This window comes from Ambystoma mexicanum, chromosome 2p (genome assembly GCF_040938575.1).
Source record: "Ambystoma mexicanum isolate Mex_15411 chromosome 2p, UKY_AmexF1_1, whole genome shotgun sequence".
In the NCBI taxonomy this organism is placed as follows: Eukaryota; Metazoa; Chordata; class Amphibia; order Caudata; family Ambystomatidae; genus Ambystoma; species Ambystoma mexicanum.
Window position 1 is genome coordinate 63,954,132 of NC_090923.1, and position 25,549 is coordinate 63,979,680.

The 25,549-nt window shown below is 47.0% G+C and overlaps 1 non-coding gene across 1 annotated transcript; it reads right to left on the bottom strand.

The window, feature by feature from the left end:
- Positions 1-8,221: 8,221 nt before the first annotated feature.
- LOC138568568 (U6 spliceosomal RNA) lies at positions 8,222-8,324 on the bottom strand. Its single transcript, XR_011302898.1, has one exon. It is a non-coding gene; the product is annotated as a U6 spliceosomal RNA (small nuclear RNA).
- Positions 8,325-25,549: the final 17,225 nt, after the last annotated feature.

The window sequence follows — 25,549 nt, forward strand, 5'->3', positions numbered from 1 at the left end:
CCTTTTTAAACTGTGCATGCAATGATGCGCGATTGTTTGCGTTGCGCCGAAAGTGAATTTAATGACTCTAAAGTGGGATGGCGCGTGCAGCACGGTTAAGAGCTGGGACGCTCTCATTAATCTCTTCAAGCAGCCTGCGGCTTGAGTTATGCAGGGAGGTAGTGTAGGGCGCAGGAACAGACTGCGCTGCACCTCTTTGCGAAGTAGTGTGCGATGGGAAGTGCTGGTACTGCATTGCCAGGAAATCCGCAGATAAAAGTAGTGCTTCGAAGGAGACGTGTTGGCGCTGTCCGCTGAGAATGTGTCTAGACCTGTTTTCAGATCATGTCACCCTCCGCCCCACTTAAAATACGCCTTCATAAGATATAAGGTTCAAGTTATTGGAGGGGGGAGGCGGTGAGTGGTCGGAGCTTCAAAGCGCTGTTTATTTAAAATGCATTGCGGATAATAATGTATGATGTGGGTGTGTCTGGGGGTTAGGCCCGTCGCGGAACTCTTCGATGTTCCCATTGGCTAGGCAGGCCAGTCCAGGTAAGTACTGATGGGCGGGGCGCTGAGGTTTAGGTGTGCCAAAACACGGGGCACGTGCTACTAGCTCCGTGAGTCACGCAGGGCCAACGAGAGCGGGGAGCAGCGCTGTTCAAAGTCCGGACCGCACCGCAGGGTAGCCCGGGAGGTTGAGTGCGAGCAAGCGGCCGAAGTCCTGGACTGCACCCGGCCGCCTGCGAGGAGGAGACAGCGCCCGAGGACAAAGTGCAGCGCTTGCCTGGGGAACCGAAAGCCGGACGAGCGGGATTCCCACACAAGCCGAGCTCCGAGCCTGGGACCGTGAGAGTCCATACAGCCAGGGGTGGGGTGGGGGTGTATTGTCGCTGGACTGCCTGCCCCCTGGGGCGATCTAGTGATGCCCGGGACAGAAACCCCGAATGAATAACAGAGGACATCCTCTCCATCTCGAAAGGATGAAATGCTGAGTCGTGCTCCGCGGGACGGGGGCCACTGATCGGAAGGTTTCGCACAGAGCACTGGAGTAAGTGCATTAACCCCATGTCTTTTTCTGCAATTAACCAAGAAGCTCCCCTGACGTTAGTAAGATCAGCACGGCCCTTCCCCCTTGGCACCAGAACCCACGCCGGCTCCTGTCCGGCTGCATTCCTGCTGTGGGCACAAGGCTGTCATCCGGAAGGAGCCACTGAGCGTGCAAATGCCACAGGGCACGTCCGCGTGAATGAGGTGTGACCACCAGTACACTGGTGAACGCAGCTGAAAGCGGAGCATCCGTCATATCGGGCGGTAAGAACCTCAGCGAGGAGGCGCTACGCTCTGCCCGTCATCGTCCAAGCGCTACATTGTGCGAATCGTGTCCAGGGGCCGCACCAGGAGGCGCCACGTCCTCTGAATCCTGCTAGCCAGCCCACCAGCCAACACAAGGCGCTACATTCTTCGCAGCGAATACAATGAGGCCCACATAACGAGGAGCTACATTCACTGGATCGTTTACAGTGAGGTGACCGGGCATCAAGACACTACGCTTTGAAGCGCTGAGCCCACATAACGGGGCGCTACATTCACTGGAGCGATGACAGTGAGGCCAGCAGCCGCCAGGCAGTGCATTCTGTGGATCAATTACTGTGAGGGCGTGGTCGAGGCGCTACATTCTACGCAACGAATGCAATGATCTCACATAAGGAGGAGCTACATTCTGGGGGCCACGTACAGTGAGTCGTCGCCAGGAGGCAATACGTTCTATCAACCACGCACATCGAGGCGCTTTGTCTATCACCCCAGGCGCTGCAGCCTGATAATGGACGCCATGGGGTTCTTTGCACTTCTTCTGACTCTCGCGGTTGGGACGGGCACTTGCACCATGGAGAGGTCACTAACCAACGATGCCGTGCGCTGCACTGGGGCAAGTACCATGTCGCGATATCTTTCAGATCCAATGCTCAGGCGAGCGCACTATGCATGCTCCATTTCAGAAATCAAATGTACCGTGTGCCAATATCCAAAACTGTTCACTGCCAGTGCGCCGTGTACTGTTTCCTTTGCATTCTGGGACTTGTAGTTGTGTTTCTTATTGTGCCTCCAGCTAACAGAATGCAAAGAAACTAGCAGCACTGGAAGGAGTTCTTCTGACCTGGCAGGGGGGCAGCTTGAAATCTCAATTAAATAACAATCTGTAATTGGCTCCCAGAGATCAAAGAGGCTGCCACTTATGTGTCCCTCCAGATCTTTTGAACTACAACTCCCATAATTCCCCATTGTGTATTATACTAGCTATGGCTGGAGGGTATTGAAGTCCAAAATGTCTGGAGGGGCCTGTTTCATTCGCATGACACTCCTTACACTGGGGCTGGGTTGGGCGCAAAGGACAGTCATGGTCTCCTGCAGTCGAGTCCATAGTGTCATATTAACCCGGCCTAAGGCAAGGTGTTGAGAGACAAAAAAACAGCGCCAAGGCAACGAGAGCAAAGCTGGAGACTAAACAGGGGGTATACGCATACATGCCCCATTGGGCCATTCAAACCGGAAAGTAATGGGCCCGTCCTATTTTTTTTTCTGTGCATTCTGGGAGTTGTAGTCTGTATTTCGAATGGAAATGTTAGAACTACAAGTCCCAGAATACATATAAAAACAAGGGCTGCCCAACCCATCCTCCCCTATTCCCCCATATGCAAAGGGTCACGTCTGAATGCGTAGACGCTTCAATTTTCGAGAGGATCTGGCATGGCGGGCTTGATGGCCTGAAATCTGCTTTGGCATATTCTTTGAAGGACTGGCCTCATGGGCGCGTCCACTGGTAAAGGCCAGTCAGGTTTTCAGGGTAGCCGCGTGAGTGGGCATGAGAGGAGGAGCAGCAGTGTGGCAGATTTGCACAGATGTAGTTTCTTCCGGGGTTACTGCGGTAAAAATACCACCAGCAAGCACACGTTTTCCCGCATTTTCTCTGGCTGTGCGAAACATAACGCGCGCGCTCGCAGGCGCCTTATAGATTTGACCTTTCTGCTCAGCGCTATGCTTTGACCTTTCTACACTGACCCTACAGGCAATGGTGCCTATCAAAAGCTCCAGCCCTACTCCTCGCCCACGCCCTTAGCCGTGCGAACCTTGCATGCGTGTGTGTAACCTGTCTCCAGTTTTGCCCTCCCCCTTTCTCTGCTGCACTGGTGTATACCGGCTCAGATCAAGGTTTGGTTACCCCTGGGGGCAGAAAACGCCACTCTCCATACCATCCTGGGCGCTTTTAGGCCGCCGCTGCGGTGGTGACAGGCAGAGTATTTAAAAAAAACTCTTAACATGGCATAATGTACTAGTGCCAGCCCTGCCATGCAGGAGAATACTCCGGCGTCATTGCGTGACTGGCATACTCTCTAGACAGCCCATCACAGCACCTAATCACTAGCCAGATCTCCACAAGCCGCCCCTACCCACCTCACACTGGCTAAAACGCACATCCGCATTTAAAATCCTACTTGGATTTCGGTCCTCCAAGGGTGTTCATCCACAGCGCTTTGATGCCATAGCAACTGCATTAGGTTCTATACAAATGCCATATAACATAATTTGAGCGCCCGGTAATAGTGCCCAACAATCCCTTCACATAAACACTGATTGTGGGTGTGGCGCTGATTATGACCAGTTTAGTAATGTTGTTTGGGGAGTAATTACCGCCATTTAAAGTTATCAAGTTTTACTGTGGTGGGATTTCTGGTGCTGGTAACGCTTACTACCAGATCGGCTTAGGGATTTTGCTAATCCGGTGGGATTTTACCCTTTAAAAAAAAAAAAAAAAAAGATAATCTACCACACATTAAAGGGGCTCTTATTAATGCAAGATCGTTGGTTGCCCGTGCCTTAGACATCGCCGACCTGATTACCTCTAACAACTTGACTTTCTAGAAATAACAGAGACGGGGCTCCAGGCAGCTGCTGGATCTTTCCTCTCACTTGCCATTCCTGACAACTTTACCATTCTGAGGCTTGACAGAGAAAGGTCCAGAGGGGGCAGCATTGCCTTCATGGCCAGAACCGATCTAGGACTAAGGGTATCGACACATCCTCCTTTCCCATCAGGGGAACTGTTGACAGTTAAACTGCCACTCTCAGCTTCACGGACCATAACTATGCACCTGTTATACAGACCGCTCGGCCCTATTGCCTCATTCGAAGAAGAAGTTACAGCACTACTCTCAACCAACACTAAACCCACCTCTCAAATCGGCCTCATGGGGGTCTTCAATCTCGGTCTTAATGACCAGCATGCCTTGGCACTTGCCAACACTATTGCAGAACTAGGCTTCAATCAAAGGATTCATTTACCAACACATGCCATAGGCAGAACTTTAGACTGGGTGGCTGACCTCAACTGCTTGACTATAATAACATCTAACGAACCTTCTACTTGGACGGATAATCACCTACTATCATTCACCATTCCCGATAGCCCGCTACCTCTGGCGCCCCCTCTACTGAGCAGAAATAAAAGGAACATGACCGTGGACAATCTTCTTCTGCATCTCCCAGCTTAGACCCGGCTGCTCTAGTAGACCGTTGCAATTCTACATTTAATCAAGCCATAGAACAGAACGCACCCCTAAAAATGTTTAAAAGTAAACCTAGAGCCCACCTTAACTCATGGTTCACCCCAAATTTGAAAGCCTTATGAGCAGAAAAAAGGAAAGTTGAATGCTTCTGGAAAAACAACCCAACAGCACCAAATAAAGATAATGAGCCTCATTATGAGTTTGCCGGTCCGGATACAATGGTACCGCTACCAGTAATGAACTGTGCCAGTGCTACAGCATCCCATTCCCATTGAGCCCTATGGAAATGGGGGTCACCCGATTCCGGCACCCGCGAAAGGGCAATTACCGGTCCGGCAGGGCCAGAATACCCTAGTAATTGCCCATTTGCAGGTGCCAGACTTTCTTGCAAGTTTGGAGGTAGCCTTGCCGGTTTTACCGGCAAGACTACCTCCAACCTTGTAATGAGGCATGAAGCCCAATCTCTTGAAAATTGCAACCAAATATACATCAGAGATCATCCAATCTAAACATAATATATACAATGACAAGATTGATAAAGCCTGTTCAAGAGAACTCTTTGTCATCGTAAGAGAACTCGAATCCCCGATTCCGCCCACCAATACGTGCATCAAGGTCAAGACCTGGTGTACAAATATTCAAACGGCATTGGCCAACAAAATATCTATTCTGCAAGAGATAATTGAAATAAAAAAACATTACCTCCCTATGTCCCTGACACTGCAGGGATCCCTGCCTGACCTAACCAAACCACCCAATCGATTTAAATCTGTCCCGGTTTCCATCCAGGAAGTGGTGAACATCATAACTTACCTCAAACCCTCTAGATGCCAGGGAGACTCTTACCCAGTGTCCATAATCAAAGAAGCTGCAAGGGACCTAGCCCCATTCATCACAACCTTAATTAATTTTTCGTTCGACTCGTCCACTGTCCTTACCAGTCTTAAGGATGCCTGGGACCGCTCAATTTTAAAGAAACCTTCCCTTGACCTTACATTCCCGACTAATTACAGACCCAAAACAACAGTCCCATTTCTGTTCAAAATTACAGACAAAACAGCTTACCTTCAGATCAGGCCTACCGAGAGACTAATAATCTTCTGGGGCTCAGCCAGTCACGACTTGGACCCAAACATGGCACAGAAACAGCGTCGATTGACTTGAAAAACCAAAAGGATGACCTAAAGGATAGAGGGAAATTCTCCTCCTACTAGACCTCTCTGCCGCATTCGATTTAGTGGACCATGAAGTGCTTTGTAAGCACATAGCCACAGCTACCTACTTCTCCCAGGAAGAAACGGCTTGGATTCAATCTTTTCTAGAGAATCGTTCCAACAGATAATTCTCTCCATCGGCATCAGAGGAGCCAGCACCAACAACTTGTGGAGTCCCGCAAAGTTCGTGTGTATCACCTACGATGTACAATATTTTCACAAAGCCCCCATTTGATAACTTGGATCATCTGGGTGTCACCTACATGAACTATGCAGAAGACCTCCAGATCCTCTTACCCGTGTCTGGTGACTATGACTCGGCCATGCTGTACAAAATCTATCTCATCATTCAGACATGGATGGCCTCTGTCTGAATGATGTAAAGACCTAACTCCTGCTCATTGGAGCACCAACCAAAACTCAACAAACGCAGTAGCCAGTTTCAATCATTTAACATTGACAGCATTGATATTAAAGTCACCAGGGGTGTGAAAACTCTGGGCTTCCACCGTGAACCTACACAGGCAAGTCAATGCTACAGCATGCACTTGTAAGCTAATCCACGCCTTCAAACCGTTTCTATCTACAGCTAGTTGTATTACCTTAGCTAGAGCGCTTGTTCTGTCAAAAGTAGACTATTGTAATGCACTATATCTCGGCTCTAGTAAACAGAACATTAATGAACTACAAATACTATAGAATAAAGCTCTTAGAACTGCGCTAAGTATCCCTAGAATGCACCACATCTCAGAGGCTAGACGTACTACTATGTGGATATCGGTTAATGACCGGATACAATTCGACGCCTTAACCCTTCCCCACAAATGCCTTGCTAATTCAGCCCCTTGTTACCACGTGGATACATTTTCCAAAAGCATTTCTGCTCGTCCCACGAGGACCGTGTATTCATATTGCTTTAAAGTCCCCAGATATAACCTTAAGAAGGGAGGGGGAAGTAGCTTCCCTGTCATGGCAGCACAACTGTGGAACTCCTTGCCAACAGACTTAAGATCTGAAGCGACCCTCTCTAGCTTCAGAAATAAAACGAAAAGTTGGCTCTTTGCTAGGGACTTATAAGTGGCATCTGCTGCCCACCTTCTGTTCTCGGTGAAAACATCACTGTCTGCACAGCCTTGTCAATTCTATATGTAAATCTGAGTTACTACTATGTAAAAAGTCTTTCATATTTTCCATTTATTGTATTTTCCTGTAATTGTATGTTCATGTAGCGTATGCTATGTGACTTGTAAAATGTAACTTGCAACGTGCCTAGATACACTGGAGCGCTGTATAAATAAATAAACAAACATTAATGTGTTGCAGTTCCATAGAACTATTCAGCGCCTAGATGCCCCTGGGCTATGCGTGTTTAACAAATGCCCAAATAATTAGGAGCAAAACAATAAAAAACTACAGTCATTTAAATTAAAATACTTAAATATATCCAAATGGCACCATTGATTAAGCAAATGAAAACAATCTCGGGTTTAAAAGCAAACCACCATAACCATTCTCCTCGAGTAATAAGCACACATTTAAGACACTTTTCCAAGTTCAAGCTCTCACTCAAAGGATTGCCATACGTGGGCCAAGGCATTAGCCTTTGCCAAGCTAAGTCCCAAAATACCATTCAGCCAGAAAGGTTGTTCTGGATCTCCAGAAAGCCTTCTGCAAAGTGTCTGTAGTACCTCATGGAATATTTATACATCACTTTACAGGTCGTAAGCAAGTGCCTTAGTGTCTCTGTTGCAGACCGATCTCTACGTAAATGACGGTAGCGCTCTTCCTTCAGCGTTCCCAGCCGTGATCCCGTGACTGCCAAGACCGGAAGTTTGTTTAGTCTAATCCTCATGAATATCCTTCTAAGAGTAGGACTAGGGAATTGCAAAACATATTTATGTGGGCGTTTATATGGAAAGAACAATCTGACATAATCACTCGGAGAAGACAATTGCCCCACAGCGGTTTGGGATGTAGGCATAAGCAAATAATGTTTCCTTTGGGTCTACGAGGATTTCCACACATTTTCAGACCCACCTATAACTTTGCCCCGCCCTTGACAAAACTTTACCAAACTTTGCTGAGTGGGCCATATACTTTTTTTTGCACATTTTTTTTTGGGATTAATCAAGGGGGGTGGGGGGTGAAGTTATAAGCCATCCAAAATTGCTCTTCCTATGAGTTGAACAACTTAACCATAAATACACAGCCGTGTATTATATATATTATATGGCCCGCGGTAGCAACCGTGTAGTTATGGTTAAGTTGCTCAACCCACAGGAAGACCACTTTTTGGGAGGCTTATAACTTCCCTCCGCCTGGACGAATTTGCATGAAACTTTGCAAAAAAAGTATATATCCCCTACGATGTACAATATTTTCACAAAGCCCCCATTTGATAACTTGGATCATCTGGGCCCAGTCCCAGGCTTGAAAACACTTCTTTAAAAAAAGTTATGTTTTTTAAATATGGAACGCTTCACAAATTTGCGTGGAATCCTGGCGCCTGGGCCATGCCAATCTTCTCTGTGTTGTTCCAATTTTAGCATATCTGCTGCCGAGGCGGGCACTTGTGAACACTTCTTGAAGCACCCCCAGGCTCTCGTCCCAATTTGGTGACCAAGCTATCTTCTCAAAAAAGCTCTCGTTGACCATTTCGAATTTCAACAGAATTGGACTGGAGCCACTCAACATTTCTTCCCGAAAGACCACGAGTATCGTATTTCCCTTGGCACATCTCATTTCTTGCCCCCTGTTGGTTTCGATGCCAGTACTCGGGGAAGTCAGGACCAGCTCTATACGAATTGCTTGAATAGGTGTCACTCTGGACAGTCCCAGAATGTTGCGCCAAATATGTCCCCACAATCGATCAGGCCAACTTTCGGAATTTGTGTAAGGACCTTCCAATGCAAAGGCAATACTCAAAACAAGCTTTTGCCGGTATAAAGTGACTATTCTGGCCAGAATAAAGCCAGCGTAGCTAGATACACCGGTTTTTAAAAGAAAGCATCGTAGATACAGCCTTCGAGTGTCGCTTTTTAAACAGTCCCAATTCCTTTCTTTCCTACATAGTATCCTAAGTATCGGTAGCTGTAAACTTTATACATGTAGCTATCGGGAGTAGATACATACTTCTGATTTCTATTTACCATTCCACATTTCATTATTTTAGATTTATCCAAATTGATTTGTAGGTCGTTCGCCTTTGCATACCTACCCATGGCAGATGCACTCCTTCTGATCCCTACGTAGATGGCCAAGTCATCGGCATGCGCCAAGTAAGGAATTTTAGTACTGCCCAATTTGGGTGCAAAATTACGGACCCCAGCCAGAGTATTGCCTACATCGGCCAGAAACAGGTTAAACAGGACAGGGTCGAGAAAACAGCCCTGTTTAACTCCCCTACCAATTTTGATAGGTGCAGTCATCGCCCTTGAACCGTTCAGCCGTACCTGAATCGCGGTATTCTCGTGTAGTAATTGGCAGGTGTAATTAACGAGCCCTATCATGTCAACTTAACACGCTCTATGGTATCAAATGCCATAACATAGTCAATAAAGAGGATGTAGAGAGGAGGGGGTGATTTAATACCTGGCTGTCAAATAAGAGAGTTTGCTATGAGGATGTTATAGGTACAGGAGAGACCCCTCTGGAAACCAACTTGAAACTTGCTGAGCACTTTTTTTCTTTTTTGATCCATTTATCAATTTTCTATTAATACACCGGTGGCAAAGATTTTACTCGACCCGTCCAATAAAGTCAGCAGTCAATCATCTTTTTTACTGTGTTTTAACAGGGGGTGATGTATGATTAGATCCAAGAAGAGGGAATAAGTCCAGTATCAACAATCCACTCAAAGAGCACCATTAAAATGTCTGCCCATAGCTCGGGGTTAGTGTAAAGACTGGAGGGCGGTATCGGTACTCCTGCTCTCTATATGGCAGAGCAGAGAGACAGAGCACTCGAGCCAAGGTTCTGTATATGGTAGCTTGGACGAGCAAACAAGGCTTAAGCTCACAGGTGGCGCTGCCGGCTGGCTCTTAAGCACAGTGTATTCCCCAAGGCCCCACAAAGGAATGTCCTCAGTTCTTTACATAAAAATAAGGTTCACCATATATACACCAATTAATAACACACTTTGTACTCTGGCAATTCTAATATGGCAAATATATACAAACGCACACACACCAACTGAGTCCTGTGCTGTTCCTGTATTGTGTGTGTGGTCGGACGTGTTGCTCTTTACCAACAGCAAATAATGGCCACTTTGCCTCCAACCCAGGCCACTAGCCTGCAAACTTGGGTATCAGCCCAATACTTAAGTGAGCTGGAAGCAAAGCGCCATTTGATGCTCACCTGCAGCTCTGGGCCCTGCACCAGCTCCATCGGTGGAGGGCCAGAAGGGCTGGGAATTCACAGGCCAGTCTTGCTACTCTGGAAGCCAAGCAAGGCTGGGAAATTAGGTCACCTGTGTCTGTGAGTCAAGTATTAGTCTGGGGTTTATGAAAGGCGAGCAGTGCAGAAGGAGGGGTTACAATGATATGCTTGTGAAACTGCTTAATCACAAATAAATGCGTCCATCCTGCTGAAGCCGGTATTAGGAAATTCAACTGTGAGTTCAAGGGTGCCAGCATTTGATGTTCACTGCATGGGCAGACATACTCCAGCCCTGGGAATATGAAAGCGACCATCCCAACCGTGCCTTGGCCAAACACTTCTTAAAGCACTTGTTTTTTTATAAAGAATTGCAAAATAGTAATACGATTAGCAAACAGGTTTTAATATATAACCTCTCAGCAACGGTAACTCAACCTGCCGAGCTGCCTTGTTCTTCTTCTACCGTAGAGCTGTTTATGCATTACCAACAGTATTTTGGATATAGCACTGCCATGGAAGTGATTTAAATCGGAACTGATGTACAGTGTGGAGTTAGGAAAGAAGCAGCATGACAGATATCGCACCATTTTTAAACTATTATTTTGAACATTTCCCTTGAGTGGAGTTAAACTGCAGGCTCTGCCCCCTCGGAACTCCGCCCCTCCTCCAAACTCGGCACCTAACCCATCCCTTTTGTGATTCCCCCTTCACATTTTTTCCATTTCCACCACTTCAAAAGAGCACTTCTGTTTATTGGTTGGTCGTCCATGAAGGGGCGAGAAACTGTGAATGTAGTTGACGCCCGGCTTGACCTGCTGTGACGGCTTCGGCATAGGACTATTTCAGAGTAGCCTTGGCCGGCACTGCCTGGATTTCACTTGAGGTAGAGTGACCAGACATCCCGGTTTTCCCGGGACAGTCCGGGGAAATCGCACTCCGTCCCGGGATTTTTTAATTTTAAAAACCCCGTCCATGGTTTGCAAGGTGGGTGGCTACAGTCCTGGTTTTTGCCGGGACCCGTTTCGAAATCCCGAAATTGGGTTTCCGGCGCAACTCTTCCGGTGAGAATGGGGGTGTGAAATGCTTTTCATACCCCAATTTCCTCCCTCTTCCCCCTCCTGACGCTTCCCTCCAATGAGAGGAGTGTGTCTATGAGCACACCCCTTCCCCGCCCCCGCAAATGGGCAGCAACATAGAGGTAGGACTACCATTTTATTTGTATTGACGGCAGTCTTACTTTTATGTCAATACCTGTCAGTTTTTTTTTTATCTGGTGACCCTACTTGAGGCAGACCTGTTTTAGTGTATTTATACTTTTGCACAAATGTACTTCCTTCATTCATTAATTATTTTTTGTCAAAATCTGAATATTCTATTTGTGCCTCATTTAACTTCTTAAATTAAGGTGCTCTAACTTTCCATATGCACCTTGTTGTCACCATTGTAATCGAATGTCAAATTGCAGTCATGGTTTTATTATGCTCCCTTTTTTTCGGTTATATCTTTTTTCATAACATTGGCTCTATATTGTGTGAGATTCCCTTAGACTGTCCTTAGCTGCCATTAGGAAGAATTTGAGGATATCTTCGATACCATGACCATGAATCATGTAAATTAAGACTTTAGTCTATTGAATGTTTTACAGCTTTTGTACTTTTTTGTTTGAATATTTCAGACCCCCTCATTAGCTGTAGCACTATTTGGGGCAGCCCCCTATTTTTGTAATTGCCCTACTTGAGGCAGCAGTCGAAGATGGGCCCCGTATAGATGGCGACTGTATCATTTCACTGGCTTCCTTGAGATTTTTACTGCGCGCACTGGTGGCAAAGTCATTTGTTCAGATTTCTTTTTATCAAAAGTCAAATTGCCCGATCTGTTATCAGATCTTCTTCCATTTCTTGTCGCTTTCTTACTGTCCTTCTTTTTTTGTTTTTCTTTTTTTTTTTTGTTAACTGTATTTCGTTTTGTGAACTTAAAGACGCCAAGCCAACTCCAGACTCCTCTGTTCCTGGCTCTTGATTGGATGGTTGTGCTTTTCTTCCCTTGTTTATTACTCTCCTAGACGGGGGCGATGCATGGGCCAGTTCATTGTCAGCCTCTTCTGGGGCCTCGGCCAGTGTTGACTCCAGCCAGGGTCACCAGATTTAAAAAGCAAAAAACCGGGATAGGGCAACTAGCATAAAAGTAGGACTAACTCCTGAAAGTGGCTGTCAAGGCACTACACTTCAGTAGTGGTTGAAGGAGAAGGAGGTTTAAGTGACGTCTGGTCACTATAACAGTAGTGGCTCATCTCCGGCCTGTCTTTCTTCCTCTGCTGGTGGTAAGGCAGCGCCCTCTGTTTCGAGCTTCTGGAGCCCACATTCTGATCAGCCAGGTGGGCATCACTATGCACATTAATAGCAGTGCCTTTTGTCTTAGCCAATTATAACAATTGGGCCAGCAAAGTAGTGTGTTTCAATGATGCATTTGAAAGATAATTACAAAGCAGCAATAACAGCAGCAACAGCAATAACGGCAGCAACAACAACAGCAGCAGCAGTAAGAGAGAGCAAAGCAGGAGGGACAGCAGCAAGAGATGGCAAGGATGAATGCAGCCACTTTCAGGGCATCAGACGTAGGCCCAGACCATTTGATGTAGGGTCCATGCCCGCCTTATCCTCACGAGGTAATCGGGCTGCTCTGTAGGGTTCATCAACCTCAGACTACTATTGCAGATGTTTTTCGCAGCCACCTCTGGTATGAGTGGACTTCTACAATGGCTGTTCTTATCTATGTGTTGGGGTAAAGCTTTATCCGTGCCATCAAGTTTGCACTGGCAACAAACAATACACAATTTTAAATGTTCCAATATGCTGCCAAATGTACGAAGTGGCATTGGAGAAGACGTACTTTAATGCATCTGCCCCTCTTTTTAATTCGCCTGAAGGACAAATCCATGCCAATTTTTTGACTTTTAGTAATGTAATAGGATTTATAGAGCTCAGAAAAAACCTGGAGGTCGAGGCGCTAGCGGGAACAATGTTACTAGAGAGGAGAGGGGGACAACACATGTTAAAACAGAAAGGTTTTTAACTGCTTGCGGAAGATGGACAAAGCGTGAATGCTCCTAATGTGAAGAGGCAGACCCTTGCACAAGGCCGGAGCCAGAGTGACAATGTAAAGCCCTACATTATTTCAATCCAGGAACTCCATTTCAGGGATTGTATTCAGAAAGGAGGTGCAAGGACGACATTGGTGTAAATGTTGCAATATTTTTTTATTCCCCCATTCTTTTGCATTGAGCATACCCTCCTATGCCTGCCCACAACCCCTGTTTCCCAGTCCACTCTCCAGCTCCCGCCTCCCCCCAACCCTGATTGTCCTTTTCACATTCAAATTACAACCAACCTGGGTAGTCCCATGCCCGTAGCAGCCCATTGTGGCGAAGGGCCCCAAGGCAAAGGGCAGCTCCAACAGACGCAGCTCCAGATGGTGTTGTCCGGTGTCAGCAGGGGAAGCAGGAAGCGGCAGCTGTCAACCAGCAGCGACAGAAAAAGTGGGGTGTGGACAGTGGGTACAGCAATCACTTCGCTCCACCAAACTGGTCCACCTCTCTCGTATCTTATCCTCCCCTCCATCCATTTGCCTAAAGCCTGCATGATGTATGTACCACTCTCTTCTTGGCAACCGTTAACCCCATATATATCCACTATGCTGTCATCTGTATTGCCTAGCCATCTCTCACATCTAGACGAGCTGTACCTTAATTGTGCTAGCCACTCCAAAAAGAACTGTGACTGTTTGCTTGCGTAGAACCTAGACAGAACTGTGAATACTAGCCAATGCCACATTCAGGTAGAACTGTGAATATTAGCCAGGGCTACGTTCGGATAGAAATGCATATTAGCTAGCATCACATCTAGACATAATTGTGAATACTAGCCAATACCACACTTAGATAGAGCTGTGAATATTACCTTGCATCACATCTAGACAGGATTGTGAATATTGGCCAATGCCACAGTCAGATAGAACTGTGAATATTAGCTTGCGTCGCATCTAGACAGGATTGTGAACATTAGCATGCGTCGCATCTAGACAGGATTGTGAATATTGGCCAATGCCACAGTCAGATCGAACTGTGAATATGACCTTGCGTCGCATCTAGACAGGATTGTGAACATTAGCATGCGTCGCATCTAGACGGGATTGTGAATATTGGCCAATGCCATGGTCGGATCGAACTGTGAATATGACCTTGCGTGACATTTAGACAGGATTGTGAATCTTAGCCAGTGCCGCATTCAGATAAAATTGTGAAAGTTAGCTTGTGTCGCATCTTGATAGGATCATGAATGCCAGCCTGTGCCACATCTACATAGAAATGTGGAGATATTCACCCACCACATCTAGAAAGAATTGGAAATGAGCATGCATCGCATCTAGATAGCGATGCCACTAACCAACCCACTAGAAATCTCCCCCTTCTCAATACACCTCTCATACTCCAACCACACCTCTAAACTACAGCAGACCACACAAAGTTCACTACACAGCAACAAAAACAAACACACATAGCCTCCCACAACAGAACACAACGGCTACCACCAAAAAAGCACACCTAAGCTCGCAAACCGTGCTAAGCGAACTGAAGATGCCAACAGCGCATCACTGCTCTCTTGCACTTTTCCCGGTCAGTCTTACTAACTCGCCCCAGGGGACCAGTCTGGTGGTGAAAGTGAGCAGTACAAATGTCCTTTATCATTAACAAAGCTTCAATAAGATCTTTAATGTGAAATGTATCGCTTCGTTATCGAAGACTGCACACGCGTTGTACTCCACATCGCTAGTCGGGTGTGAACCGTCCTGTCCCCCCAAAGATGCCCTGATATATACCCCTCCTCACAGTTTGTCTTGTATGACACCCCTTAGGCGGGGTGAGGCAGACAGTCGTTGATTAGAAGTTCATTTACAAGTGCTCTCTTGTACAGTTCTGTCTTTTAACTCCTAACCTTCCTCCAGAGGTAAACGGGTGATGATGGGGTGCTGACGAGCCTCCGCTCGAAAGGCGAAGCACAAGTTTAACAAAGAATTATTGTTGTCTATTTCAATGTCCTTGCGGGTCCTGGCTGTGATTTTTCCCTGACCCCTCTCCGTGGCTCAATGCCATCACCTGGTCCCTGCAGTCTAAAGCAGTGGTCTTCAAACTGTGGGGTTGGCCCCATTAGGTGGTCCCGAATGGTCTCGGGTGGTGGTGGGGGGGAGGGAGGGGTGGGGTGGTTGAGGGGGGTGTGAGACTCTTCCAAAAAGGAGTAGTATGTTTATTGATTTTAATAGAAAATATATACGCAGAAATGGCATCTGGGGGGGCCAGCAGCAATATTTTTACTTAAGGGGGGGTCTCCACAACAACATTTTTACTTATGGGGGGGCTTGGCATAAACAAGTTTTAATACCACTGGCCTAAAGTAATTAGTAATGTAATGCTTATGGTCGCATGGGCCGGTCGGCTTTTCGGCCCGTTGCTGGGCTGAAATCGTCCCTGGGGAGTGGGGGCTGGTTTCTGGCCACTCCTGGGCTGGTTTTGGAAAGGAAAAAAAAAACACCTGCATCGTGCAACATGGATCTATCTATACACACAGATATTAATGATACATATGGTGATCCATTCTTTTATGAAAGATAAATCATAACCATATTTTTCCTAGTGTACTTAGGAGCAATGCTATTTGATTCCACTTCCTGTTTTGTCAAGGGGTGAAAGGTCGTGTTTCTTCGCTTCGTGGGATGTCACTTTGGGGTCCAATGACCTAAAATCCGGTGATGTCATCAGAGGTCAAGGGTCGTGAGGCGAGCGGTGGGCCACTTTTTATTTTGGGGGGGGTCCAGGCCTATTTCTTGTCCCAGTCCGACCCTGGTAATGCCTGCTGGAGATCCAGGGGCTGCGGGAGGGCCAGCGTTGCCGTACGCCCACCTGCACACATGGTTTCCCTTTGAGCAGTTTCAGCTGCCTTTGCAAATTGTTTATTTCGGTGGAGCACATAATTCCGATTCGAAGGCATATCCGAGTTACAGATCTAAAAAAAAAAAACGTTAACACAATAATCAAAGGGGAGAAGGAGTCTAAAATGCAATCAAGTTCGCCCGCTCCTTGCTTTACTCACTTTTTCAGATTGCGTGGAGGGCGCTGCAAGTCTCTGCCCCAATGGACCTTCGAGCCTCGGCGCCTTCCAAGACTGCCGTGACTGCCTCCACTTGATGCGCTACGCGCCTAGAAGCTGGCTGTACAAGCTCCAGGGAACTGCAATGCACGCTGAGTGGCCAGGCAAGAGAAATCGTTGCTTGTCTGACTTGCAGTGTGTATGATCTGAAACCTGCTTATCTTGAATTGCCAAATGATCTGTATTCATCCATCTCTTACCACCGCACTGCCTGTTTATCTGTGTAACTAAGTAAGTCTTCCTGTAACAGCGCCACGATGCCCCAGGGCCGCCTGTGTGCTTTATAAATGCAAATAAATAAATAAATAAATAACTCCTCTGCTCCCAAATAGGCTGTGGTTCATATAACTCCTTTACTGGTTTAATACAATGCACAGAATGGTCAACAACATTGCACCCACCCCTGGGCCTGTCCCAAACGGGCACAGGTGATGCTTTTAGGTTTTACGAATTATTTAGCACAGTGCGTTTGTGAGTCCAGGTGCTGCCTCTGGAAACACTCCACCTATCGGGTTTGAGCAATTATGCACGTGTGGCAGGAAGGGCATTTAAATGTGACACCTGGAAGTTTTTAATAATCCAGATCCCTGTGTCATTATACCCTTTTAAAGCATGCACCCCCAACCACCCCCAAGCCAGCACTCCTCAAACTCCACATGCTTTTTTATCAAATTTGTGGCGAAATTGAACCTCTGGAGCTCACCCTTGGGTTGAAAAGGTAGCATCATGGGGAATAGACTTTTTCTCGCACACTTTTGGGGGCCTGCCCAATATACCTGGGGTAACGAGCACACCTTTCCTTAGGGTGACAACCTGTCCAAGTGTCCCAATGAGGGCCAGGGCCGCTGCAAACGCAGATGTGCGCCTGTTTGACTTCATACTGGTGAAGGCAGTGACTCACACATATATAAGTTCTGGTAAATCGCACAAGGACTTGCATAGCTGGTACGATGTCTCCGCGGGTTAAGCGCTCGTTGCTGTCATGTGTTTCATCAGCGGGTCGCAGGTTCAAATCGCGCCGTGGTCGACTAGGCCTTTCATCCTTCCGAGGTTGATGAAGTGAGTACCAATTTCGATTGGGTAATAATGATAATAATAATGTATGAAATGATGTGTTTATTTAAAGCACTTTGGATAAAGCGCTATATGAATATAAAATGATGATGAATGAATCATGACATGTACTAGTTATCTTATAGTGTTATAAACTTTTATTCTGCACCAATCATCAAAAAAGCTGTAAAAACCCATCTCTTCAACCTCGACTAAGAACGCCCATCTTCACCCCTTTCTGCTTGGTTCATGTTTAGTATGTCTTGTCCCTTGTTCTGTGTGTGCCCTGAGGCCTGCGGGCATGTTGGCGTGTTACAAAAATTAAAATAAATAAATAATTCACTGTAGTGCTCTTACAGTGCCAATACATTCTGACAAAAAATTGCCGATTGTGCTCCGAGCCGGTGTAACCAGACCGTAGTCTGTGGAAGGGAGGACAAATGAAAACAGGACGAAAGTGGGGGGTGGGGAAAAGCAGATCTAGGATCGGATCACGCAGAACTAATTCATTTCGAGGTTCCATGTCATTTCATCGAAGATTTGTGGCTCCAAATCCACCCAATAGGTTTTTTCTTTTTTTGTTGCAAGCTATTTGGCAAAAAATGTATGCGGGGGGGAAACCCCTTGCATCCCCACTAATGCCGCCCAACCTATTCAATGGATTTGGCTTCGACCACATCTCCTGCGATGAAACATCCCTATCCCCATCTGGAAGGTGTGATGCGATTGTGGTCGAAGGAATATGGTTGCGTAAGTCGGGCTGTGTTGGTAATGGTAGGCAGTGGACCTGGCAGAATGGCTGAAACTCGTGGTAAATGAGCATTTTACCGTGATGGTGTTTTCTGGTACCGAAGAAAAAGTACGAGAATTGGGTCAAGCGTGGTTATGCGATATCCTCGAGATGATTATGATGATATTAATAATTGGTTATTGATAAGGCGGTTAATACCCAGAGGTTTCTAAGCATGGACCCGGGGATCAAACCTGTGTTGCTTTGTGTCGTCTTGCTTCCAAGGTGAGCACGTTCCCCCTGAGCTATCCTCCCGAGCTCAGGATGCTCTTGATATGTGAGGCCAAAATTGTCTGGTCATATTTTATAGACATCCACAGCATATCCCAGACATGTGATCTGGGAGTGCCACGCCACCTGTCAGAAGTGACTGAGCCATGGATTGGCTATGCAAAGAAGTCAATGCAGGGAACCCCAATAATGGAGAGGAAACGGGGGAAGAGGATTCTACTGGGCAGCTTCGTAGAGTGATGGATTCGGAGGGCCGGCAGAGAATGGAGAAACCCTTGTGAACGATTGCAGAAAGGCCAGGGGGGGGGGGGATCCAGTCGTTGGAGGTGTTTTGCAATGTTATGTGCAGCGTTGTCGAGCTATGTGCATTTCCACAGTGCACGCCTGCACCTACCTGGGTCCCCAGTAGACCATATTCTGTTATTGAAAAGAGACAGTGTATGACTCCAGGCCGCCCATTCCATGCTTAGAGCTCCTTATAAATACACTCCCTGCCAGGTTCTTATGCTGGTTTATGCAAAAAGGACGAGCATTCTTGTCCTTGGCACTCGGGGACAGTCGTTTGTCACATACAGGTGCTATGTGCCGCCTTAATTTGTGAGGCTGTACTCTTGGCTAATGCTGGCACCTGTCAGAGGGCTGAAAGTGACTTTGCCTGCCCAGGACCCAATGTGGGGTTCATGGCACTGCAGATAGCCTGCCAATCGGACCTGTAGACATTGGTAGGGCAGTGTTTTAAAAAATAAGCGCTTTGTGTAGAAATCCTGTGACAGTGGCGCTTAATGCCAGGTCAGTGTTGGTGATCTCTAGACAGGGTTAGTTATCTGAGGCAGCCTTTAAAAGCAGATAATGTTCGCCGGGCATAACACACTCATTGGTCTACAGCTTTACTCCGCTATGCCATTCAAAGCCCGGTCTGAGTACATGTGTAGTGCCTGTCGCCTCCACTACTGCTCAAGGCTTTTCGGTGCATTCATTGCTATTAGCACCCAGGAGATCACGGCGTGAGGCCTCTCAGCCAATCGGGAAGCTCAGAAGGCGGGCGTTACCTCATGGTATTGCCTTTGTTCCAGGCCTCCTGAGAGTCTGGAGGCTGCCGTCATCCCTCCCGGGGTGTAAGCCTTTCATTGCCCCGCAGCTCTTCTGCCTACCACCACCAACCCCCCGCACCAACACTGCCCCCACTTACTTGTGGCTGCCTCATCCGTCGCCAGCACCCAAAACTCCTGTTGTCCCGCCGCTCTCGCTACGCGTCCATGGCCGCTATTTTGTTTTGTTGTTTTTTTCCACTGGATAAATAACAACTGCGCCATTTCTCAACTTTAAAAAAACAAAACTATCAGCAACCTGGAAAGCCTTCTGGGGTTCTAACAATAAACCCCAGCGTGGGTGGGCAATACCGATCAGGTAATGCCGCCGGGGCCCACTTTAATGCCCTTGCTTGAATTGTATTTTATTTTCAGTAGAGAAATGGCTAACGCTAATGTGCCGTTTCATACCTTATAATAAAAATCAAGCTATTAGCACCCAGGAATTCATGCCGGGGTGCTAATAGCTATAAACGTCTCAGTCGACAGTTTGAAGTATGAAGTTTTGTTTATTTATAAAGCGCAAACCAGGCCCAGGGGCAACCGGGCGCATACTCTTGACAGCAGGTTACAATAATCAGTCCATACACGATAAATTTACACAAACATACAACAATAGCAGAAAAATACCATTTGCAGATTATAATACAAGTACAATAAGAGATGTAAATACATATAACCTGTATTACACCTGGAAGGCAGGACTGAGTGAGGGGCCTCATAGATCATGAGATAACAGCCACGTTTAGCCTTGTACTTGAAGGTTTGGAATGACGGTTCAGTTCTGATAGGAGTAGGCAGAGTGTTACAGAGTTTGGAAGCTAGGACAGGGAAGCTCACAGCACCCGCTTTTTGGAGTTTGAATCTAGGCAGGGTGAGGGTGTGAGTTTGGGCAGATCTAGTGGGTTGAGAAGAGGTGTGGAGTGTAAGGCGAGCGGAGAGGTAAGGTGGGGCGTTGTTATTCAGGCATTTGTGGGTCAAGGCTAGAGTTTTCAGGGCAATTCTTTGTTTTACCGGGAGCCAACGTAAGTCGGCTCTGACGGTGGAGATATGAGAGCGTCTCGAGATGTTTAAGGCTGCCCTTAAGGCATTATTTTGTACAGTTTGCAATTTATTAAGGTTAGACTGACTGGTCCCTAGGTAGAGAGCACTACAGTAGTCGATTTTGGCCATAATGAGTGTTCTGGCGAGGGTGATGCAGTTGATGGAGTTTAGAAAGGGTCTACAGGCGGTGATGAGCTTACAAGTGTAGGCTGATGCCGACCTTACTGCATTTGTTAGTCTGTTCAAGGAGAGTGTGGAATCCAGGTAGACGCCTAAGGTTTTAGTGTCTTTGGAGACCTTGATATCATTGCCGTCGATGGTGAAGGACTTGTAAGTTTGATCTAGTTTGTTGAGACGATGGCTTGATCCTAGGAATAAGAGCTCGGTCTTATCGTCGTTGAGGCAAAGTTCATGTTGTGCCATCCAGGCCTGAATGACCAGGTTGACATCATTCAAGGCTTTGGTGTCGGCTGTGTAATCACCCGTGATAGGAATGAGTATCTGGGTGTCGTCCGCGTAGTTGGTGTAGGAGACACCCAGATAGTCAAGAACATCGAAGAGGAGCTTGGTGAATACGTTGTACAACGTGGGGGACACACAAGAGCCTTGAGGAACACCACAGTGAATGGGGGAGGGGTTTGCCGATGCTGTAGGTGAGAAGACCCTCAAGGATCTGTTGCTCAGGAATGAATGGATCCAGGCATTGGCAGAATCGAAGAAGTGGCCCGCAGATTTAAGATGTTGGCAGAGTATTTGGTGCTTGACCAAATCGAAGGCTGCGGAGAGGTCAAGGAGAAGGAGTAGAGCTAACTTCCCGTTGTCCTTTAGTGTCTCCTTCTGAGTTTTCAGATCAATCGGGGCTGATTCCGTGCTGTGTTTAGGATGCAATCCTGATTGTCTTAACCCCAGAAGATTGTTGGATTCGAGGTAGTCTTGAATCTGCAGGTAGGCTGCACAATCTAGGATCTTAAGGACAGGCGTTATCGTTCAGGTAATAGCGCTGGAGCCCATGTTAAGGCCCAACCTGGGCCATTACCTGAATGATGATGCCTGCCCACCTCACGGTTCACCTCACAGCTTTTTGCTTAATTTGCCCCCCTGGGGGAGAGGGGGCAACGGATTGTTATTTGGCAAAAAGTGTGGGAGCCCTGGATATTTTGATTATTAATACAATTATGAGGGTAATTCCTTCCCTCAAAGGTAAATCTGCTGCTCAGATTCCCTTTCATAAGCTTTATGCCAAAAGCATAGTTTGTACCCGCCCTACCTGTGGCACAGAGCAGGTTTGGAGGTCATGGGTGCCCATTTCACAACTGCAGTGACAGCCAAGTCACTGCAGAACAGGGGCTGAATTTAAGATTTGCACCCCTGTTCTAAAACCCTACAAATATGGGTCAACCTCCTGGTGGCAGAATAATCTTTAACTATCAGCCATATCTGAGTTAGGGTACGGTGGATGGTATTCTCATAATTATTACAGCCACATCTAATTTGATATCACAAATATATCGGTTCCTGTGTGCCAAGCTCAGCTGTGGAATGTGACGTGTCTTTGTGCCAGAATGGTTGAATCTGATAGAACAGGAACCATAATGGCCATGCCTCTCCTTTCAGCTCTTTGTGAGGGCAGGGAACACCCTTTCCCAGGGAGAATCGCTCAGCAGACCGCTTCCCATGGCCAAGACATCAAAGGAGCACACCCATTCATAGGGTGGCGCCTCACACCAGGGTGCTGCATTTCTTAAGACCTTTGATCCTAGAAAAAAGTAAAGGAAGCGACGTTAGAGTAGTCGGGAGCAATCTGTTCAATGGGAGGAGACTTCCACCATTTTGTTTCTCCCTGTTCCTCTCCCTTCCACTTCCTCTAGAGCAAAGCACTTTGGGTGTGATGTTAGCAGGGCAGATTCCACTTCTTTGAAGAACAGTGATTGGACCACTAAGGCAGGCTAGCTTTACTCCAATCGCCTGTGGTCTTTTGCCTTTAGAAGAAGGGGTCTGCCACAGCTTCCTAGGTCCTCTCAAGACACTGAAGATTCCAGAAATCACTGGACCTCCTTTGGTACAGTTGCACTTTCCAAAGCCCTCAGCCTGAGGTGAAGAAGGTGCCGTCCAAGGCAGAAGAAAAGTCTGCTCCCTACCCACTCCCAGGGCACATTGGGGATGAACCTTTGCTGTGGACAAGGACCTCCCACTCTGCACTGGAATCTCCCACAGCTGGGAGAGCAGACCCTGCACAGAACCATCCTGTCCTTGGGTCTCCATGAGTGGGCCCCACAGCAGCCAGAAGACCGGACCCGATTCACTGCACTGTGGACAAGAGTTAAGTGGCCAGTGCTGGCTTTTGCTCTCCTCCATCAATCCGAACTACTGATTGTGCTTCAACCAGCTCAGCGCTGCATCGTGCCCTAGCTGCGCCAGTCACTTGCTAGGCCCAAAGCTACTGCTCAAAGCGGGACCCAAACGGAACCACTGGCGAGTCACTTGCCGACTCTAACTGGAGGTTACGACCATGGATCGGCCCAGCTAGAATATAAACGGCCGCCTCACCGACCTGCACACTGACACACCCAAGATCACCACCTTTGATGACCGTCACTCGTCGACTCGAACTGCTGGAGCATCAAGCTAGAAGCCTGATTCGGCAAAGACATCCTGGACTGCCTACACCTACATCGTTGAATGCTCCCCCGTTCGACCACACAGACCAACTGCCTTCAGCCCTACTCGATGCCCACATGATCCTATGTGCCCGAAATGAGCCTGATCCACTTGCATATACATTCAACAGCAGGTTCGACATCCATCAACCCACCAGGAAACGAAACCAGATACTGTGGACCACAAACTGCCCCCTCAGTCCACTGGGAACATAGAAACCGGTTAGGTCACCTCAACACCTTCTTTTACCCAAATACTTTTCCTTTTTTGTGGTTGCTAATTTGCCTATCACCCCTGTATTCACACTCAGTGCTACTTTCTTTTGTCTGTTGCATTTTCTCTCTTTCTAAATGGGTGGGTTTTGTACAGTATTTTCTAATTAGTTATCTTGCAGATGGCATGTTTTATTAAAGAATATCTCTATTTATAGAACCTTGGTTGGAGAGTCCCTTTATTTTGGACTCTTGTACTCCACTGTTTGGTTTGCTACTGAATCAGTCCCACCCCTCTTAAGAGCATAGCCTCCCCTAGGCCCACGCTACCAAAAAAGGCAAAAGATGTATATATATACATATATATATATATATATATATATATATATATATATATCTCATCATCTCTTAACTGCTTCAAAAAAGGTAGCATGCGCTCCTCTCCAGAAAGAACATGGGATGATAACCTGTTCTGAGATGAGTTTGCATCCCACGCTTTTTGCTCACTGTACCTTTGGGAAATATCCATTTGCATATCAGTCTTTGTCCCGCCCACATGGGCAGTCCAGCACCGAAATGCTATGACAATTCCTCTCTGAACAAGAGTACCAACAGCAACTCCATACACGTGTTTCAGCCTTGTTGGGCCTCATCAGTGAGGTGAAGCTGTGCCTCTCTGAGCACAGTGAGCAGGGAATCCACGTCTGGTTGCCCCCAGGTAACTCAGGGTGACCAACCACAAGTTCCTTGCAAATATTTCAAAAAAGGTAGCAGGCGCTCTTCTCCAGAAAGAACATGGCATGATAACCTGTTCCGAGATGAGTTTGCATCCCACGCTTTTTGCTCACTGTACCTTTGGGAAATATCCATTTGCATATCAGTCTTTGTCCCGCCCACATGGGCAGTCCAGCACCGAAATGCTATGACAATTCCTCTCTGAACAAGAGTACCAACAGCAACTCCATACACGTGTTTCAGCCTTGTTGGGCCTCATCAGTGAGGTGAAGCTGTGCCTCTCTGAGCACAGTGAGCAGGGAATCCACGTCTGGTTGCCCCCAGGTAACTCAGGGTGACCAACCACAAGTTCCTTGCAAATATTTCAAAAAAGGTAGCAGGCGCTCTTCTCCAGAAAGAACATGGCATGATAACCTGTTCCGAGATGAGTTTGCGGTGGCCGCTGGACAAAGTGCAATATGGATCGAAGCAGTTGGAGTTCATCCGCTCATGATACTGAGTCACTCTGCGTGCACGTCTGTGTGTGCACACATGTCTGGGCTTTCAGAAGTTTCCAGAAAACTGAGCAAATAGGCTGTGTTCAAAATTGTATTGATGGAATACGATCGTGCGGGACCTCGTGTTCCTAGGGTTCGAACCCTGCATCTTTGTCCTGTGTTTCTTTTCTGGGAGATGCTCTGGGCCTCACTTTGGGTTTGGCAGTGTGGTGAAAGTTCGGCATTGATGCTTTTACTGTCGCTCTTTTGGGAGGAAAAAGAATTGCTGCCCAATTCACCACACCACCACATTCAGAGAGACTGGAGGTGACCTGGAGGATTTAGCACCTGCAATTGTCAGATCGATCACATTGGAATTACCGCTCGTGGTAAATCCTCCCAAATCCCCATGGAATCCTATGAGCTCCAAAAATGGGGATTAATACCGAAGGATTTATTTTTATTTAATAAGTCGCCCACTGTGCGTTAATCTATGAAGACATGAGTCCGTCTCTAATTTCGGCTGTCTGAGATGAGCACTTAACTTGCTGAGCTATCTTTCTTTCACAAGGTTTTACATTCGCTCCGTCCTCCACCCTGAGGGAGTGGAGAGTGTGTCTTCCCTTTAGGGGTCCGTCTCATTGCATGCCTCTGCACTTTTTGGAACGGCTTGGGTGGGTGACTTCCTATGAGTGCAGTCACACCGTGACAAGTGCGGTAGTCGGGTGGAGTGGAGATAGTCGGAAAATGGTGCCATTCATCACCATCAGTCTGATATCTTTATTTCGGGGGTACCATAGCTCCCATTAAAAACACATGACTTGGAAGTCCATCATGAAATTAAATTCCACGTAAAAAGTGAGAGTATGCACTCAAAAATGCAAACAGTCCAAAATACAAAGAACGGAAGAAGCGGAAATGACAGTA